At 62.1% G+C, this 11,661-nt stretch overlaps 11 non-coding genes across 11 annotated transcripts; all 11 read left to right on the forward strand.

The window, feature by feature from the left end:
* The first annotated feature begins 793 nt into the window (after window positions 1–793).
* LOC138558317 (U1 spliceosomal RNA) lies at window positions 794–957 on the forward strand. The gene has a single exon (XR_011298469.1). It is a non-coding gene; the product is annotated as a U1 spliceosomal RNA (small nuclear RNA).
* Window positions 958–1,823: 866 nt separating this feature from the next.
* LOC138558484 (U1 spliceosomal RNA) lies at window positions 1,824–1,987 on the forward strand. The gene has a single exon (XR_011298632.1). It is a non-coding gene; the product is annotated as a U1 spliceosomal RNA (small nuclear RNA).
* An 866-nt stretch (window positions 1,988–2,853) lies between these two features.
* Window positions 2,854–3,017, forward strand: LOC138558485 (U1 spliceosomal RNA). The gene has a single exon (XR_011298633.1). It is a non-coding gene; the product is annotated as a U1 spliceosomal RNA (small nuclear RNA).
* An 880-nt stretch (window positions 3,018–3,897) lies between these two features.
* On the forward strand, window positions 3,898–4,061 carry LOC138558486 (U1 spliceosomal RNA). The gene has a single exon (XR_011298634.1). It is a non-coding gene; the product is annotated as a U1 spliceosomal RNA (small nuclear RNA).
* Window positions 4,062–4,927: 866 nt separating this feature from the next.
* On the forward strand, window positions 4,928–5,091 carry LOC138558318 (U1 spliceosomal RNA). Its single transcript, XR_011298470.1, has one exon. It is a non-coding gene; the product is annotated as a U1 spliceosomal RNA (small nuclear RNA).
* An 866-nt stretch (window positions 5,092–5,957) lies between these two features.
* On the forward strand, window positions 5,958–6,121 carry LOC138558487 (U1 spliceosomal RNA). Its single transcript, XR_011298635.1, has one exon. It is a non-coding gene; the product is annotated as a U1 spliceosomal RNA (small nuclear RNA).
* Window positions 6,122–6,987: 866 nt separating this feature from the next.
* Window positions 6,988–7,151, forward strand: LOC138558488 (U1 spliceosomal RNA). The gene has a single exon (XR_011298636.1). It is a non-coding gene; the product is annotated as a U1 spliceosomal RNA (small nuclear RNA).
* Window positions 7,152–8,031: 880 nt separating this feature from the next.
* On the forward strand, window positions 8,032–8,195 carry LOC138558490 (U1 spliceosomal RNA). Its single transcript, XR_011298638.1, has one exon. It is a non-coding gene; the product is annotated as a U1 spliceosomal RNA (small nuclear RNA).
* Window positions 8,196–9,061: 866 nt separating this feature from the next.
* Window positions 9,062–9,225, forward strand: LOC138558320 (U1 spliceosomal RNA). Its single transcript, XR_011298472.1, has one exon. It is a non-coding gene; the product is annotated as a U1 spliceosomal RNA (small nuclear RNA).
* Window positions 9,226–10,091: 866 nt separating this feature from the next.
* LOC138558491 (U1 spliceosomal RNA) lies at window positions 10,092–10,255 on the forward strand. The gene has a single exon (XR_011298639.1). It is a non-coding gene; the product is annotated as a U1 spliceosomal RNA (small nuclear RNA).
* Window positions 10,256–11,121: 866 nt separating this feature from the next.
* On the forward strand, window positions 11,122–11,285 carry LOC138558492 (U1 spliceosomal RNA). The gene has a single exon (XR_011298640.1). It is a non-coding gene; the product is annotated as a U1 spliceosomal RNA (small nuclear RNA).
* The last annotated feature ends 376 nt before the right edge of the window (window positions 11,286–11,661 follow it).

The following is an 11,661-nucleotide window of genomic DNA, read 5'->3' on the forward strand; positions in this document are numbered from 1 at the left end:
GCAGAGTTTATTTTGCTGCAGTCAAGAGGGCCAGCCCTGGGCCGTTCAGGGGTCCACAGGCCTGATGGATTGGTGAAATAAAAAAATGTGAAAGTCATGTGTGTCATGTGTAGGTTGGGCCCCTGAATGTTGCTGCGGTCAAGAGGGCCAGCATTCACTGGAGGGGTGAAGTGCACAGGTGCCTAACCCCAGACTTGTGCGCCCCATGATATCAGGTGCCCCGGTAGTTCTTGAAGCCAGCCTGCCCTGCCCGGGCTCTGCTTTCGCGCCCAGGCCCTCCAACCTAAGGAAGGCCCAGCCAGCTCCTGGGGTTTTGGGGGCAGGGGTGAAACTGGCTCCCGGCCGCCGCTGCCGCCCGCCCCGTCCGAGCACCGATCGGGCACGATCGGGCCTTGCCGTGTCCTGGCGGGGGGCACCCCACCCGAGACGCTCTTGTTAAGCGGGGTGACCTGTCGGCTCAGGAGGGCCATGGACCCGCCTGGGGCCGACGGGCCAGTGGGCCCACTGCGCCAGGCCTGCTCGCTTTCCGACTGGGCCTGCTGGCTGGCAGCCAGGTCCGAATTTATGCAAATCTCAGGCCGAGCAGGGCCTGGTGGGAGACATGAACTGTGCCACAATGTGCCTCTTCTGCTGGGCTCTGCCTGCCGGAGCTTCCCCCTGCACGTGGGACAGGCAGCTCCGCAGACGCTCAGGGCTTCCGGGAGGGCTGGGGCTGGGTCAGGGCCGGCCTTCTCACCCTCGCTTAGCGGGGCTTCCAGAACAGGCCCAAGCCCTGCCCTCTGGCTCGCAACTCATACTTACCTGGCAGGGGAGCATCTGTGATCAGCAAGGCAGAGCTCCCAGGGTGAGGCTCATCCATTGCACATCGGATTTGCTGACCCCTGCGATGTCCCCAAATGCGGGATTCTCGACTGTATTATTTCTGGTAGTGGGGGACTGCGTTCGCGCTTTCCCCTGATTTATTGGTGAAAGAAAGAAAGAGTTTAGTGTGCGAGTCAGGTTGTTTGCACACAGGGCCCAAGCTCGTGCAGCAGAGTTTATTTTGCTGCAGTCAAGAGGGCCAGCCCTGGGCCGTTCAGGGGTCCACAGGCCTGATGGATTGGTGAAATAAAAAAATGTGAAAGTCATGTGTGTCATGTGTAGGTTGGGCCCCTGAATGTTGCTGCGGTCAAGAGGGCCAGCATTCACTGGAGGGGTGAAGTGCACAGGTGCCTAACCCCAGACTTGTGCGCCCCATGATATCAGGTGCCCCGGTAGTTCTTGAAGCCAGCCTGCCCTGCCCGGGCTCTGCTTTCGCGCCCAGGCCCTCCAACCTAAGGAAGGCCCAGCCAGCTCCTGGGGTTTTGGGGGCAGGGGTGAAACTGGCTCCCGGCCGCCGCTGCCGCCCGCCCCGTCCGAGCACCGATCGGGCACGATCGGGCCTTGCCGTGTCCTGGCGGGGGGCACCCCACCCGAGACGCTCTTGTTAAGCGGGGTGACCTGTCGGCTCAGGAGGGCCATGGACCCGCCTGGGGCCGACGGGCCAGTGGGCCCACTGCGCCAGGCCTGCTCGCTTTCCGACTGGGCCTGCTGGCTGGCAGCCAGGTCCGAATTTATGCAAATCTCAGGCCGAGCAGGGCCTGGTGGGAGACATGAACTGTGCCACAATGTGCCTCTTCTGCTGGGCTCTGCCTGCCGGAGCTTCCCCCTGCACGTGGGACAGGCAGCTCCGCAGACGCTCAGGGCTTCCGGGAGGGCTGGGGCTGGGTCAGGGCCGGCCTTCTCACCCTCGCTTAGCGGGGCTTCCAGAACAGGCCCAAGCCCTGCCCTCTGGCTCGCAACTCATACTTACCTGGCAGGGGAGCATCTGTGATCAGCAAGGCAGAGCTCCCAGGGTGAGACTCCTCCATTGCACATCGGATTTGCTGACCCCTGCGATGTCCCCAAATGCGGGATTCTCGACTGCATTATTTCTGGTAGTGGGGGACTGCGTTCGCGCTTTCCCCTGATTTATTGGTGAAAGAAAGAAAGAGTTTAGTGTGCGAGTCAGGTTGTTTGCACACAGGGCCCAAGCTCGTGCAGCAGAGTTTATTTTGCTGCAGTCAAGAGGGCCAGCCCTGGGCCGTTCAGGGGTCCACAGGCCTGATGGATTGGTGAAATAAAAAAATGTGAAAGTCATGTGTGTCATGTGTAGGTTGGGCCCCTGAATGTTGCTGCGGTCAAGAGGGCCAGCATTCACTGGAGGGGTGAAGTGCACAGGTGCCTAACCCCAGACTTGTGCGCCCCATGATATCAGGTGCCCCGGTAGTTCTTGAAGCCAGCCTGCCCTGCCCGGGCTCTGCTTTCGCGCCCAGGCCCTCCAACCTAAGGAAGGCCCAGCCAGCTCCTGGGGTTTTGGGGGCAGGGGTGAGACTGGCTCCCGGCCGCCGCTGCCGCCCGCCCCGTCCGAGCACCGATCGGGCACGATCGGGCCTTGCCGTGTCCTGGCGGGGGGCACCCCACCCGAGACGCTCTTGTTAAGCGGGGTGACCTGTCGGCTCAGGAGGGCCATGGACCCGCCTGGGGCCGACGGGCCAGTGGGCCCACTGCGCCAGGCCTGCTCGCTTTCCGACTGGGCCTGCTGGCTGGCAGCCAGGTCCGAATTTATGCAAATCTCAGGCCGAGCAGGGCCTGGTGGGAGACATGAACTGTGCCACAATGTGCCTCTTCTGCTGGGCTCTGCCTGCCGGAGCTTCCCCCTGCACGTGGGACAGGCAGCTCCGCAGACGCTCAGGGCTTCCGGGAGGGCTGGGGCTGGGTCAGGGCCGGCCTTCTCACCCTCGCTTAGCGGGGCTTCCAGAACAGGCCCAAGCCCTGCCCTCTGGCTCGCAACTCATACTTACCTGGCAGGGGAGCATCTGTGATCAGCAAGGCAGAGCTCCCAGGGTGAGACTCCTCCATTGCACATCGGATTTGCTGACCCCTGCGATGTCCCCAAATGCGGGATTCTCGACTGCATTATTTCTGGTAGTGGGGGACTGCGTTCGCGCTTTCCCCTGATTTATTGGTGAAAGAAAGAAAGAGTTTAGTGTGCGAGTCAGGTTGTTTGCACACAGGGCCCAAGCTCGTGCAGCAGAGTTTATTTTGCTGCAGTCAAGAGGGCCAGCCCTGGGCCGTTCAGGGGTCCACAGGCCTGATGGATTGGTGAAATAAAAAAATGTGAAAGTCATGTGTGTCATGTGTAGGTTGGGCCCCTGAATGTTGCTGCGGTCAAGAGGGCCAGCATTCACTGGAGGGGTGAAGTGCACAGGTGCCTAACCCCAGACTTGTGCGCCCCATGATATCAGGTGCCCCGGTAGTTCTTGAAGCCAGCCTGCCCTGCCCGGGCTCTGCTTTCGCGCCCAGGCCCTCCAACCTAAGGAAGGCCCAGCCAGCTCCTGGGGTTTTGGGGGCAGGGGTGAGACTGGCTCCCGGCCGCCGCTGCCGCCCGCCCCGTCCGAGCACCGATCGGGCACGATCGGGCCTTGCCTTCACGGCCTTGCCGTGTCCTGGCGGGGGGCACCCCACCCGAGACGCTCTTGTTAAGCGGGGTGACCTGTCGGCTCAGGAGGGCCATGGACCCGCCTGGGGCCGACGGGCCAGTGGGCCCACTGCGCCAGGCCTGCTCGCTTTCCGACTGGGCCTGCTGGCTGGCAGCCAGGTCCGAATTTATGCAAATCTCAGGCCGAGCAGGGCCTGGTGGGAGACATGAACTGTGCCACAATGTGCCTCTTCTGCTGGGCTCTGCCTGCCGGAGCTTCCCCCTGCACGTGGGACAGGCAGCTCCGCAGACGCTCAGGGCTTCCGGGAGGGCTGGGGCTGGGTCAGGGCCGGCCTTCTCACCCTCGCTTAGCGGGGCTTCCAGAACAGGCCCAAGCCCTGCCCTCTGGCTCGCAACTCATACTTACCTGGCAGGGGAGCATCTGTGATCAGCAAGGCAGAGCTCCCAGGGTGAGACTCCTCCATTGCACATCGGATTTGCTGACCCCTGCGATGTCCCCAAATGCGGGATTCTCGACTGCATTATTTCTGGTAGTGGGGGACTGCGTTCGCGCTTTCCCCTGATTTATTGGTGAAAGAAAGAAAGAGTTTAGTGTGCGAGTCAGGTTGTTTGCACACAGGGCCCAAGCTCGTGCAGCAGAGTTTATTTTGCTGCAGTCAAGAGGGCCAGCCCTGGGCCGTTCAGGGGTCCACAGGCCTGATGGATTGGTGAAATAAAAAAATGTGAAAGTCATGTGTGTCATGTGTAGGTTGGGCCCCTGAATGTTGCTGCGGTCAAGAGGGCCAGCATTCACTGGAGGGGTGAAGTGCACAGGTGCCTAACCCCAGACTTGTGCGCCCCATGATATCAGGTGCCCCGGTAGTTCTTGAAGCCAGCCTGCCCTGCCCGGGCTCTGCTTTCGCGCCCAGGCCCTCCAACCTAAGGAAGGCCCAGCCAGCTCCTGGGGTTTTGGGGGCAGGGGTGAGACTGGCTCCCGGCCGCCGCTGCCGCCCGCCCCGTCCGAGCACCGATCGGGCACGATCGGGCCTTGCCGTGTCCTGGCGGGGGGCACCCCACCCGAGACGCTCTTGTTAAGCGGGGTGACCTGTCGGCTCAGGAGGGCCATGGACCCGCCTGGGGCCGACGGGCCAGTGGGCCCACTGCGCCAGGCCTGCTCGCTTTCCGACTGGGCCTGCTGGCTGGCAGCCAGGTCCGAATTTATGCAAATCTCAGGCCGAGCAGGGCCTGGTGGGAGACATGAACTGTGCCACAATGTGCCTCTTCTGCTGGGCTCTGCCTGCCGGAGCTTCCCCCTGCACGTGGGACAGGCAGCTCCGCAGACGCTCAGGGCTTCCGGGAGGGCTGGGGCTGGGTCAGGGCCGGCCTTCTCACCCTCGCTTAGCGGGGCTTCCAGAACAGGCCCAAGCCCTGCCCTCTGGCTCGCAACTCATACTTACCTGGCAGGGGAGCATCTGTGATCAGCAAGGCAGAGCTCCCAGGGTGAGGCTCATCCATTGCACATCGGATTTGCTGACCCCTGCGATGTCCCCAAATGCGGGATTCTCGACTGTATTATTTCTGGTAGTGGGGGACTGCGTTCGCGCTTTCCCCTGATTTATTGGTGAAAGAAAGAAAGAGTTTAGTGTGCGAGTCAGGTTGTTTGCACACAGGGCCCAAGCTCGTGCAGCAGAGTTTATTTTGCTGCAGTCAAGAGGGCCAGCCCTGGGCCGTTCAGGGGTCCACAGGCCTGATGGATTGGTGAAATAAAAAAATGTGAAAGTCATGTGTGTCATGTGTAGGTTGGGCCCCTGAATGTTGCTGCGGTCAAGAGGGCCAGCATTCACTGGAGGGGTGAAGTGCACAGGTGCCTAACCCCAGACTTGTGCGCCCCATGATATCAGGTGCCCCGGTAGTTCTTGAAGCCAGCCTGCCCTGCCCGGGCTCTGCTTTCGCGCCCAGGCCCTCCAACCTAAGGAAGGCCCAGCCAGCTCCTGGGGTTTTGGGGGCAGGGGTGAAACTGGCTCCCGGCCGCCGCTGCCGCCCGCCCCGTCCGAGCACCGATCGGGCACGATCGGGCCTTGCCGTGTCCTGGCGGGGGGCACCCCACCCGAGACGCTCTTGTTAAGCGGGGTGACCTGTCGGCTCAGGAGGGCCATGGACCCGCCTGGGGCCGACGGGCCAGTGGGCCCACTGCGCCAGGCCTGCTCGCTTTCCGACTGGGCCTGCTGGCTGGCAGCCAGGTCCGAATTTATGCAAATCTCAGGCCGAGCAGGGCCTGGTGGGAGACATGAACTGTGCCACAATGTGCCTCTTCTGCTGGGCTCTGCCTGCCGGAGCTTCCCCCTGCACGTGGGACAGGCAGCTCCGCAGACGCTCAGGGCTTCCGGGAGGGCTGGGGCTGGGTCAGGGCCGGCCTTCTCACCCTCGCTTAGCGGGGCTTCCAGAACAGGCCCAAGCCCTGCCCTCTGGCTCGCAACTCATACTTACCTGGCAGGGGAGCATCTGTGATCAGCAAGGCAGAGCTCCCAGGGTGAGACTCCTCCATTGCACATCGGATTTGCTGACCCCTGCGATGTCCCCAAATGCGGGATTCTCGACTGCATTATTTCTGGTAGTGGGGGACTGCGTTCGCGCTTTCCCCTGATTTATTGGTGAAAGAAAGAAAGAGTTTAGTGTGCGAGTCAGGTTGTTTGCACACAGGGCCCAAGCTCGTGCAGCAGAGTTTATTTTGCTGCAGTCAAGAGGGCCAGCCCTGGGCCGTTCAGGGGTCCACAGGCCTGATGGATTGGTGAAATAAAAAAATGTGAAAGTCATGTGTGTCATGTGTAGGTTGGGCCCCTGAATGTTGCTGCGGTCAAGAGGGCCAGCATTCACTGGAGGGGTGAAGTGCACAGGTGCCTAACCCCAGACTTGTGCGCCCCATGATATCAGGTGCCCCGGTAGTTCTTGAAGCCAGCCTGCCCTGCCCGGGCTCTGCTTTCGCGCCCAGGCCCTCCAACCTAAGGAAGGCCCAGCCAGCTCCTGGGGTTTTGGGGGCAGGGGTGAGACTGGCTCCCGGCCGCCGCTGCCGCCCGCCCCGTCCGAGCACCGATCGGGCACGATCGGGCCTTGCCGTGTCCTGGCGGGGGGCACCCCACCCGAGACGCTCTTGTTAAGCGGGGTGACCTGTCGGCTCAGGAGGGCCATGGACCCGCCTGGGGCCGACGGGCCAGTGGGCCCACTGCGCCAGGCCTGCTCGCTTTCCGACTGGGCCTGCTGGCTGGCAGCCAGGTCCGAATTTATGCAAATCTCAGGCCGAGCAGGGCCTGGTGGGAGACATGAACTGTGCCACAATGTGCCTCTTCTGCTGGGCTCTGCCTGCCGGAGCTTCCCCCTGCACGTGGGACAGGCAGCTCCGCAGACGCTCAGGGCTTCCGGGAGGGCTGGGGCTGGGTCAGGGCCGGCCTTCTCACCCTCGCTTAGCGGGGCTTCCAGAACAGGCCCAAGCCCTGCCCTCTGGCTCGCAACTCATACTTACCTGGCAGGGGAGCATCTGTGATCAGCAAGGCAGAGCTCCCAGGGTGAGACTCCTCCATTGCACATCGGATTTGCTGACCCCTGCGATGTCCCCAAATGCGGGATTCTCGACTGCATTATTTCTGGTAGTGGGGGACTGCGTTCGCGCTTTCCCCTGATTTATTGGTGAAAGAAAGAAAGAGTTTAGTGTGCGAGTCAGGTTGTTTGCACACAGGGCCCAAGCTCGTGCAGCAGAGTTTATTTTGCTGCAGTCAAGAGGGCCAGCCCTGGGCCGTTCAGGGGTCCACAGGCCTGATGGATTGGTGAAATAAAAAAATGTGAAAGTCATGTGTGTCATGTGTAGGTTGGGCCCCTGAATGTTGCTGCGGTCAAGAGGGCCAGCATTCACTGGAGGGGTGAAGTGCACAGGTGCCTAACCCCAGACTTGTGCGCCCCATGATATCAGGTGCCCCGGTAGTTCTTGAAGCCAGCCTGCCCTGCCCGGGCTCTGCTTTCGCGCCCAGGCCCTCCAACCTAAGGAAGGCCCAGCCAGCTCCTGGGGTTTTGGGGGCAGGGGTGAGACTGGCTCCCGGCCGCCGCTGCCGCCCGCCCCGTCCGAGCACCGATCGGGCACGATCGGGCCTTGCCTTCACGGCCTTGCCGTGTCCTGGCGGGGGGCACCCCACCCGAGACGCTCTTGTTAAGCGGGGTGACCTGTCGGCTCAGGAGGGCCATGGACCCGCCTGGGGCCGACGGGCCAGTGGGCCCACTGCGCCAGGCCTGCTCGCTTTCCGACTGGGCCTGCTGGCTGGCAGCCAGGTCCGAATTTATGCAAATCTCAGGCCGAGCAGGGCCTGGTGGGAGACATGAACTGTGCCACAATGTGCCTCTTCTGCTGGGCTCTGCCTGCCGGAGCTTCCCCCTGCACGTGGGACAGGCAGCTCCGCAGACGCTCAGGGCTTCCGGGAGGGCTGGGGCTGGGTCAGGGCCGGCCTTCTCACCCTCGCTTAGCGGGGCTTCCAGAACAGGCCCAAGCCCTGCCCTCTGGCTCGCAACTCATACTTACCTGGCAGGGGAGCATCTGTGATCAGCAAGGCAGAGCTCCCAGGGTGAGACTCCTCCATTGCACATCGGATTTGCTGACCCCTGCGATGTCCCCAAATGCGGGATTCTCGACTGCATTATTTCTGGTAGTGGGGGACTGCGTTCGCGCTTTCCCCTGATTTATTGGTGAAAGAAAGAAAGAGTTTAGTGTGCGAGTCAGGTTGTTTGCACACAGGGCCCAAGCTCGTGCAGCAGAGTTTATTTTGCTGCAGTCAAGAGGGCCAGCCCTGGGCCGTTCAGGGGTCCACAGGCCTGATGGATTGGTGAAATAAAAAAATGTGAAAGTCATGTGTGTCATGTGTAGGTTGGGCCCCTGAATGTTGCTGCGGTCAAGAGGGCCAGCATTCACTGGAGGGGTGAAGTGCACAGGTGCCTAACCCCAGACTTGTGCGCCCCATGATATCAGGTGCCCCGGTAGTTCTTGAAGCCAGCCTGCCCTGCCCGGGCTCTGCTTTCGCGCCCAGGCCCTCCAACCTAAGGAAGGCCCAGCCAGCTCCTGGGGTTTTGGGGGCAGGGGTGAAACTGGCTCCCGGCCGCCGCTGCCGCCCGCCCCGTCCGAGCACCGATCGGGCACGATCGGGCCTTGCCGTGTCCTGGCGGGGGGCACCCCACCCGAGACGCTCTTGTTAAGCGGGGTGACCTGTCGGCTCAGGAGGGCCATGGACCCGCCTGGGGCCGACGGGCCAGTGGGCCCACTGCGCCAGGCCTGCTCGCTTTCCGACTGGGCCTGCTGGCTGGCAGCCAGGTCCGAATTTATGCAAATCTCAGGCCGAGCAGGGCCTGGTGGGAGACATGAACTGTGCCACAATGTGCCTCTTCTGCTGGGCTCTGCCTGCCGGAGCTTCCCCCTGCACGTGGGACAGGCAGCTCCGCAGACGCTCAGGGCTTCCGGGAGGGCTGGGGCTGGGTCAGGGCCGGCCTTCTCACCCTCGCTTAGCGGGGCTTCCAGAACAGGCCCAAGCCCTGCCCTCTGGCTCGCAACTCATACTTACCTGGCAGGGGAGCATCTGTGATCAGCAAGGCAGAGCTCCCAGGGTGAGGCTCATCCATTGCACATCGGATTTGCTGACCCCTGCGATGTCCCCAAATGCGGGATTCTCGACTGTATTATTTCTGGTAGTGGGGGACTGCGTTCGCGCTTTCCCCTGATTTATTGGTGAAAGAAAGAAAGAGTTTAGTGTGCGAGTCAGGTTGTTTGCACACAGGGCCCAAGCTCGTGCAGCAGAGTTTATTTTGCTGCAGTCAAGAGGGCCAGCCCTGGGCCGTTCAGGGGTCCACAGGCCTGATGGATTGGTGAAATAAAAAAATGTGAAAGTCATGTGTGTCATGTGTAGGTTGGGCCCCTGAATGTTGCTGCGGTCAAGAGGGCCAGCATTCACTGGAGGGGTGAAGTGCACAGGTGCCTAACCCCAGACTTGTGCGCCCCATGATATCAGGTGCCCCGGTAGTTCTTGAAGCCAGCCTGCCCTGCCCGGGCTCTGCTTTCGCGCCCAGGCCCTCCAACCTAAGGAAGGCCCAGCCAGCTCCTGGGGTTTTGGGGGCAGGGGTGAAACTGGCTCCCGGCCGCCGCTGCCGCCCGCCCCGTCCGAGCACCGATCGGGCACGATCGGGCCTTGCCGTGTCCTGGCGGGGGGCACCCCACCCGAGACGCTCTTGTTAAGCGGGGTGACCTGTCGGCTCAGGAGGGCCATGGACCCGCCTGGGGCCGACGGGCCAGTGGGCCCACTGCGCCAGGCCTGCTCGCTTTCCGACTGGGCCTGCTGGCTGGCAGCCAGGTCCGAATTTATGCAAATCTCAGGCCGAGCAGGGCCTGGTGGGAGACATGAACTGTGCCACAATGTGCCTCTTCTGCTGGGCTCTGCCTGCCGGAGCTTCCCCCTGCACGTGGGACAGGCAGCTCCGCAGACGCTCAGGGCTTCCGGGAGGGCTGGGGCTGGGTCAGGGCCGGCCTTCTCACCCTCGCTTAGCGGGGCTTCCAGAACAGGCCCAAGCCCTGCCCTCTGGCTCGCAACTCATACTTACCTGGCAGGGGAGCATCTGTGATCAGCAAGGCAGAGCTCCCAGGGTGAGACTCCTCCATTGCACATCGGATTTGCTGACCCCTGCGATGTCCCCAAATGCGGGATTCTCGACTGCATTATTTCTGGTAGTGGGGGACTGCGTTCGCGCTTTCCCCTGATTTATTGGTGAAAGAAAGAAAGAGTTTAGTGTGCGAGTCAGGTTGTTTGCACACAGGGCCCAAGCTCGTGCAGCAGAGTTTATTTTGCTGCAGTCAAGAGGGCCAGCCCTGGGCCGTTCAGGGGTCCACAGGCCTGATGGATTGGTGAAATAAAAAAATGTGAAAGTCATGTGTGTCATGTGTAGGTTGGGCCCCTGAATGTTGCTGCGGTCAAGAGGGCCAGCATTCACTGGAGGGGTGAAGTGCACAGGTGCCTAACCCCAGACTTGTGCGCCCCATGATATCAGGTGCCCCGGTAGTTCTTGAAGCCAGCCTGCCCTGCCCGGGCTCTGCTTTCGCGCCCAGGCCCTCCAACCTAAGGAAGGCCCAGCCAGCTCCTGGGGTTTTGGGGGCAGGGGTGAGACTGGCTCCCGGCCGCCGCTGCCGCCCGCCCCGTCCGAGCACCGATCGGGCACGATCGGGCCTTGCCGTGTCCTGGCGGGGGGCACCCCACCCGAGACGCTCTTGTTAAGCGGGGTGACCTGTCGGCTCAGGAGGGCCATGGACCCGCCTGGGGCCGACGGGCCAGTGGGCCCACTGCGCCAGGCCTGCTCGCTTTCCGACTGGGCCTGCTGGCTGGCAGCCAGGTCCGAATTTATGCAAATCTCAGGCCGAGCAGGGCCTGGTGGGAGACATGAACTGTGCCACAATGTGCCTCTTCTGCTGGGCTCTGCCTGCCGGAGCTTCCCCCTGCACGTGGGACAGGCAGCTCCGCAGACGCTCAGGGCTTCCGGGAGGGCTGGGGCTGGGTCAGGGCCGGCCTTCTCACCCTCGCTTAGCGGGGCTTCCAGAACAGGCCCAAGCCCTGCCCTCTGGCTCGCAACTCATACTTACCTGGCAGGGGAGCATCTGTGATCAGCAAGGCAGAGCTCCCAGGGTGAGACTCCTCCATTGCACATCGGATTTGCTGACCCCTGCGATGTCCCCAAATGCGGGATTCTCGACTGCATTATTTCTGGTAGTGGGGGACTGCGTTCGCGCTTTCCCCTGATTTATTGGTGAAAGAAAGAAAGAGTTTAGTGTGCGAGTCAGGTTGTTTGCACACAGGGCCCAAGCTCGTGCAGCAGAGTTTATTTTGCTGCAGTCAAGAGGGCCAGCCCTGGGCCGTTCAGGGGTCCACAGGCCTGATGGATTGGTGAAATAAAAAAATGTGAAAGTCATGTGTGTCATGTGTAGGTTGGGCCCCTGAATGTTGCTGCGGTCAAGAGGGCCAGCATTCACTGGAGGGGTGAAGTGCACAGGTGCCTAACCCCAGACTTGTGCGCCCCATGATATCAGGTGCCCCGGTAGTTCTTGAAGCCAGCCTGCCCTGCCCGGGCTCTGCTTTCGCGCCCAGGCCCTCCAACCTAAGGAAGGCCCAGCCAGC

This window comes from Ambystoma mexicanum, unplaced genomic scaffold (assembly GCF_040938575.1).
Source record: "Ambystoma mexicanum isolate Mex_15411 unplaced genomic scaffold, UKY_AmexF1_1 Mex_scaf34, whole genome shotgun sequence".
Classification (NCBI taxonomy): Eukaryota; Metazoa; Chordata; class Amphibia; order Caudata; family Ambystomatidae; genus Ambystoma; species Ambystoma mexicanum.